Source organism: Macadamia integrifolia, unplaced genomic scaffold (assembly GCF_013358625.1).
Source record: "Macadamia integrifolia cultivar HAES 741 unplaced genomic scaffold, SCU_Mint_v3 scaffold2226, whole genome shotgun sequence".
Taxonomy (NCBI): Eukaryota; Viridiplantae; Streptophyta; class Magnoliopsida; order Proteales; family Proteaceae; genus Macadamia; species Macadamia integrifolia.
The window spans coordinates 30,911-37,342 of record NW_024868579.1 but is presented as its reverse complement, the minus strand read 5'-3'; the positions used below and the strand labels follow the sequence as shown (position 1 = coordinate 37,342).

Genomic DNA, 6,432 nt, shown 5'->3' with positions numbered 1-6,432 from the left:
GGAGAATCGACAGTCAAGGAATTGGGAAACCGGGATAAATGGTCTGCAACTAGGTTTTCAACTCATTTTTTATCCCTAATTTCTAAATCAAACTCTTGCAAAAGTAAAACCCACCTAATGAGACGGGCTTTGGCATCCTTCTTCTGAACTAAGTATCTGAGAGCAGAATGATTAGTATACACCACCACATGTGAACCAACTAAGTAAGACAGAAACTTTTCTAATGCAAACACAACCGCTAAATTTTTTTTTTCAATGGTTATATAATTGAGTTGTGCATAATTTAAGGTCCTACTAGCATAATAAATGATAGTGGGCAACTTATTAATCCTTTGACCCAAAACCGCTCCTATGGCAAAATCTGAAGCATCACACATCAGTTCAAAAGGTTCAATCCAAACAGGTGGTTGAACAATGGGTGTATTGGTCAACTCCTTCTTAAGTTGTTTGTAGGATTCTAGGCACTCTTTAGAAAACTCAAAAGTTTGATATTTGGCAAGTAATGAAGTGAGAGGTCAGGCTAACTGACTAAAGTTCTTAATAAACCTTCTGTGGAATCCCGCATACCCTAGAAAAGATCGGACATCCTTAAGAGATTGAGGAGGTGGTAAATTATCAGTTAAATCCACTTTGGCTCTATCTACCTTAATTCCCTCCTTGGATATTACATAGCCTAAAACAATACCAGATTTAACCATGAAATGACATTTCTCCCAATTCAAAATCAAATTCTTAGATATGCACCTTTTCAAAACTAGAGAAAGATGATGAAGACATTCAAAATAGGAATTCCCATGAATTGAAAAGTCATCCATAAATACTTCTAAGAATTTTTTGACCATGTCAGAAAATATACTCATCATGCATCGTTGGAACGTAGTAGGGGCATTACAGAGCCCAAAAGGCATACGCCTGTAAGCAAATGTTCCATATGGGCATGTAAAAGTGGTCATATGTTTGTCCTCTAAAGCAATTGGGATCTGGTTATAGCCGGAATATCCATAAAAAAAATAATAGTATTCATGTCCAGCTAACCTCTCTAATATCTGGTCAATGAATGGCAATGGGAAGTGGTCCTTCCAGGCTGCCACATTAAGTTTCCTGTAGTCTATGCACACTCTCCACCCAGATTGGACACGGGTTGGAATTAATTCATTATTGGCATTGGGAACTATAGTCACACCAGACTTCTTAGGCACTACGTGAACTGGGCTTATCCATTGGCTGTCAGAAATAGGATAAATTATTCCATGATCCAAGCACTTTAGGATCTCTTTCTTAAGAGCTTCCATCATCACTAGGTTAGCTCTTCTTTGGGGTTCCGTGGACGGTTTGGAGTTATCCGTAAGATGTATATGATGTTGCACAATAGAAGGGCTTATACCCTTGATATCAACCATGGTCCAACCTAGGGCTTCCTTATTATCTTTTAACACTTTAAGTAACTCCTCTTCTTGGTCAAAAGTCAAATTTGAAGAAATTATTACAGGAAGAGTCTGATCAGGCCTTAGGAAAGCATACTTCAAATTAGATGGCAACTCCTTAAGATCTAGCTTAGGGGGCTCAACTATGGAAGGTTTGGGAATGGATTGGAAAGGGGTCCTAAGGGCTCCACATGTGTGTGAAGACTCAAGACTTCAGAAAAGAAATTTTCACTATCATCATCCAACTCATCCATACACTCTTGGAATTCTGAATCAAAATTAATATCAAAGTTGGTAATTAAATCATCAGAAAAATCCAGAAAATCCTCAACCATATTAATCTCTTCTTCCATATGTGGTTGCTTGCCTATCCTAAACATATTAAACTCAACAGTTTGGTTACCAAAAGATAATCTTAGGAAACCATTCCGGCAATTGATTAATGCATTACTGGTAGCCAAGAATGGTCTTCCTAGAATTATTGGGATCTCGTCCTTGGTTGAGAAGGGCTTAGTATCTAACACAATGAAATCAACAGGGAAAATAAATTCCTCCACCTTTAGTAAGACATCTTCAACCATCCCTTTAGGAATCTTAACAGACCTATCTGCCAACTGAAGAGTAGTTCCAGTGGCTTTCAATTCTCCCAATCCTAGTTGCTTGTACACATGGTAAGGTAAAAGATTCACACTTGCGCCAAGGTCGAGTAAGGCATGCCCAATATAGGTGTTTCCTATGACACAAGATATGGTAGGGCTCCCTGGATCCTTATACTTGGCTGCTATGGGCTGAGTAATTATGGAACTAATGTTACCTGCCAAGAACGCCTTTTTGGGCACACTAGTGATACGTTTGTGAGTACACAAATCTTTCAGTACCTTTGCATAGGCGGGGATCTGGGATATGGCATCCAAAAGAGGGATGTTCACTTCTACCTTTTTGAAGACTTCTAAAATTTTGTCCATGGAAGCAGTCTTCTTTTTGTTTACCAAGCGATTAGGAAATGGGACAGGATGAACATAAGGACTGTTAGGGATTTGCCCCTGTTCAGAAGAATCATTTTTGGTTTCCTCAACCAAATCATCTTTAGTTTCAGAAAAATCTTTAGGTTCATCAGACGAACCTGGAACAAGAGACACACTTGTGTCCTCAATTGAAGAAGAGTTAACAGGAGTAATAGATGGAGGAAGATTTAGGAATGCTCTATTGGTACTCTCTACCACTCCTAAGGGCATAAACAACATTGCATTGGATCGAGGGCCCTTGTTGAGTCTGACCTTGTACTATATTCAGTGGTGCATTAGTTTGTCCTTGTGAACTAACAAGCTTATGATGCCTAGGGTTAGGCTCTAGATGACTGGGTAAAGTTCCCTTCTCCCTCTCACGCATAATTGAGACAACTTGGGTAAGTTCTCTCGTAAGATTTTGATGGCTTGTCATGAGGAAAGCCATATTTTTTTTTCAAGTCACTTATTCTACTTGCCTCTCCAGTGTTGGTAAACCCAGGGGGTTGCTGATAAGATGATAGGAGAGGGGCCCTAAGAAAACTAGCCTGAGATCCTACATTTGACATAGGAAAAGTATTTTGAGAAAAAGATTATTGTGCAAAGGGAGGCCTTTGGAATCCAAGTTGACCTTGATTATGGAAATTGGAAGGCCCTGGTTAGTTGCCCTAATTCCAAGAGAAATTTGGGTGATTTCTCCATCCTGGATTGTAGGTATTACTATATGGATTATTCTGGTACAAGGCATTAACACTATCATTAGAAGTGCCCCCAGAGGTGTTGGGGCATTCTTCTAGGAGATGTCCAGGGGACTGGCACCAAGTACAAATCTTAACCAAATTGATTGATGATGGCTCTCTAAGAACAATAGCCTCAATTCTCTTGATTAGGCTATCCAAATGGGCTTCCTTAGCTACTATCCCATCCACAAAATATCATTTTCCTCTTATGGTTCTTTCACTCTCTTGGGTTGATTCCCACTCACAGGTTTTGTCAGCTAAGTCAAGTAAGAATTCTCATGTCTTTCCTTCATCTGTAAAGGATGTGAATCCCTCAGGGTATATAGAATCTATCATTTGTTTAGTTAGGTATTCAATACCCTCATAAATTATTTCACATAAATGCCATAAGTCTAGGCTATGGTGAGGGCATTCTTGGAGTAGATCCTTGAATCTCTCCATAAGTTTGGAAAATGACTCACTAGACTTTTACCTAAACTGAAGGATATCATATCTAAGCTTATTGGTCTTGTGAGTTGGGAAAAACTTCTTAAGGAAGACAACTGTGAACTATTCCCATAAGGTTATGGAATTTTTGGGTAACCCATACAACCACTTCTTAGCTTGGTCTTTCAATGGAAAAGTGATAAACCTAAGCTTAACAGCATCATCAAAAAGTTATTGGATCTTAATTAGAACACATGCCTCTTCAAATTCCCTTAGAAATAGGTATGTATCCTTAGAGATCAACCCATGGAAGTGGGGCAACATAGTGATGTATTGAGATTTGAGTTCAAAATTATTGCCCTGGGCTTGTGGTAGAACTATGCAGGAAGGTTGGGTTGTTCTAGCAGGGTAGAACCTATCTTTCAGAGATTTAGGTGAAGGGTTTTGCTGTTGGTCTCCCATATTGAAGGGTTTTAAAGAGAGCAAACGTATAGGGTCACTACTTGTTGGATCTCTTCTTTCTAACCGATTCTTAGTATTACGTACCCACTTAACACTCATGCAACAGAAAAACTACCCACAACTAAAGTAAGACAAGCACAAAAGAATGGATAGCAAAACTTTTTTTTTTGATGATTTTTTTGATTTTTTTATTTATTTATTTATTTTTTTTTTTGCTTTTTTGGGAGCTCACCGGCAGGGATCCGGGGTTGCTCAGGTCAATTCCTGAGGTACTGCTACAAGGTGAAACCTGTCTTTATCATACTGTGAGGCATGGCGACCTCCACTGATACAACTATTATTGCAAGTTGTTCTTCTCAGGAATTCAATAAAAGAAAAGAAAAAATATAAAACAAAGCAAACAAAGCACTCCGATTTACCAAAAGAAAGTGAAAAATAACATGGAACTGTCTCCCCGGCAACGGCGCCAAAAACTTGTTTGAGATTTAAAATGTAACCGCAAGCGTACGGATCAGTGTAGCTATGGGTCGAACACAGGGAGAGCAGCCACTTTATTTTTTATTTCTTTTAATAATGCGAAAGTGAACTGATTAATGGTTGTGATCTAATTCTAATTACCGTCCTAAAAATAACGTCCTAACCATTCGTCATCTAAGAATTTAAAGACGCAAGCCACATAATTAAAATTAAATAAATAAATAACTAAAAATAAACAACCCACGCAATTAAAAAAATAATAATAATAATAATAAAGGGAAAAAAATGCTGAAATAAAAATAAAGTAAAAGAAAGGGGATAAAGAGAGAGACTCACAAGTAGGTTTCTCTACTTAGCCCGAGAGATATATCATAATATGAGCTTCCCTACTTGACCAGAGAGTCACTCTTACAAGGGTTACTCTACTTGGCTTTAGGGAAAGGGAGACAATTAAAATAAAAACAATAAATTGATGGTTCTATGGCTAGGAGGGGCAAAGCCAACACATACACTAGCCATGAACCTTGGGGGAAAGGAATAGCAATAATGTAACGACTGAAAATAAAAATCCTAAATTAAGAAAGAAAGGGTAGTCAGAAGAGGGAATGAGAGGGGGGAGAGGAGACTACTGAAGGAGCCTACTTACTTGAATCAATACTTGAACTTGAAAAAAAAATTGCTCCACGGCTCGTGATCTTGTCACCTAGATCTAAGCCTAGAACTATAACTTAAAAAATTACAACTCAATTGCATAAATCATAAACATAAAAAGGCTGAATAAGAATAAAAGAGTGCTTGCATTAATTGACATAAAAAAACTATTACAAAAGTGATTAAAGCAAAAATAGAGAAGAACTAGAACTAAAGAGAGAGCAAGAGAAAGAGAGAGCAACTAAAAAAAAACTAGAAGAAGAATGAATTGTCTCCCCTCCTCTTACATGAATTGTATTTATAGGGAATGAGGAGGTAAGGTAACAATTTTTTCTTTCCTAAAAGAGAGAAACCCACAATTGATTGTGAGATCTTTTGAGTCCAAAAGTGCTAAGGTGGAGGAGAGAGAAGAGAGAAATAAATTTCCTATAATTTTTTTTGCTTATTTTCTTTCCTTTTTTTTTTCCTAATTTATTTTTCTTCTTTTTCTCTCTCCTAGGGACGATTTTCTTCTTCTTTGTGTGATTTGGACAATATTTTGGTTATGATGTGGAGGAGAGAGAAGATTTGGACAATCTTTGGTTCTCCCTTTTTTTTCTTTCCTTTTTTTTTTCTTCTCTTCTTGCTTCCACGATTTTGCTTTCCTTTTTTTTTTCTTTTTCTTCTCTTCTTGTTTCCACGATTTTGCTTGCTTCTAATTTGATGTGGAAATCCCCTCCATGCCCTTAGTGCTTTAAGTGAGTGAAAAGCAGGAAATCTTCAACAAATTCTCTAAAAAAAACAACCATGAGATTCGAACTTGAGACCTCTTGGTGAGCAAGAGAATTTTGTACACCATAGCTCACCAACTAAGCTAGGTAGTTGTTGTTACCAAAAACAAATCTTTTATCACTTAAGGATGTGGTCCATCGATCCTTATTGGCATTTGGAGTATTCCTTGTACCTCTGGGACAATTGCAAACGGGCTGGTTCTGCATCTCGGTTCAGTTCTGATCCATTATTCTTTTTCTAGCCCGAAAAGAATAATCATTTGTACGGGTGACCAAACGAATGTGTACTTTTAATTGAACACGTCTATCTTGCTCAAAATTTCGTCCTCTTCGCAACCATGGAAAGAAATAGGACCTCTTTACGTGTAAAATTGAAGATATAATGCCCGATAATCCTTAAGGCCTTGAAAATATAAAACCTGCAAAGGGAGAGTAAAACCCAAGGTAGTTCCATTCTAAATATGTAAAATGCATGTTT

The 6,432-nt window shown here is 37.6% G+C and overlaps 1 non-coding gene across 1 annotated transcript; it reads left to right on the top strand.

The window, feature by feature from the left end:
- Positions 1-3,562: 3,562 nt before the first annotated feature.
- On the top strand, positions 3,563-3,669 carry LOC122066086. The gene has a single exon (XR_006136227.1). It is a non-coding gene; the product is annotated as a small nucleolar RNA R71 (small nucleolar RNA).
- Positions 3,670-6,432: the final 2,763 nt, after the last annotated feature.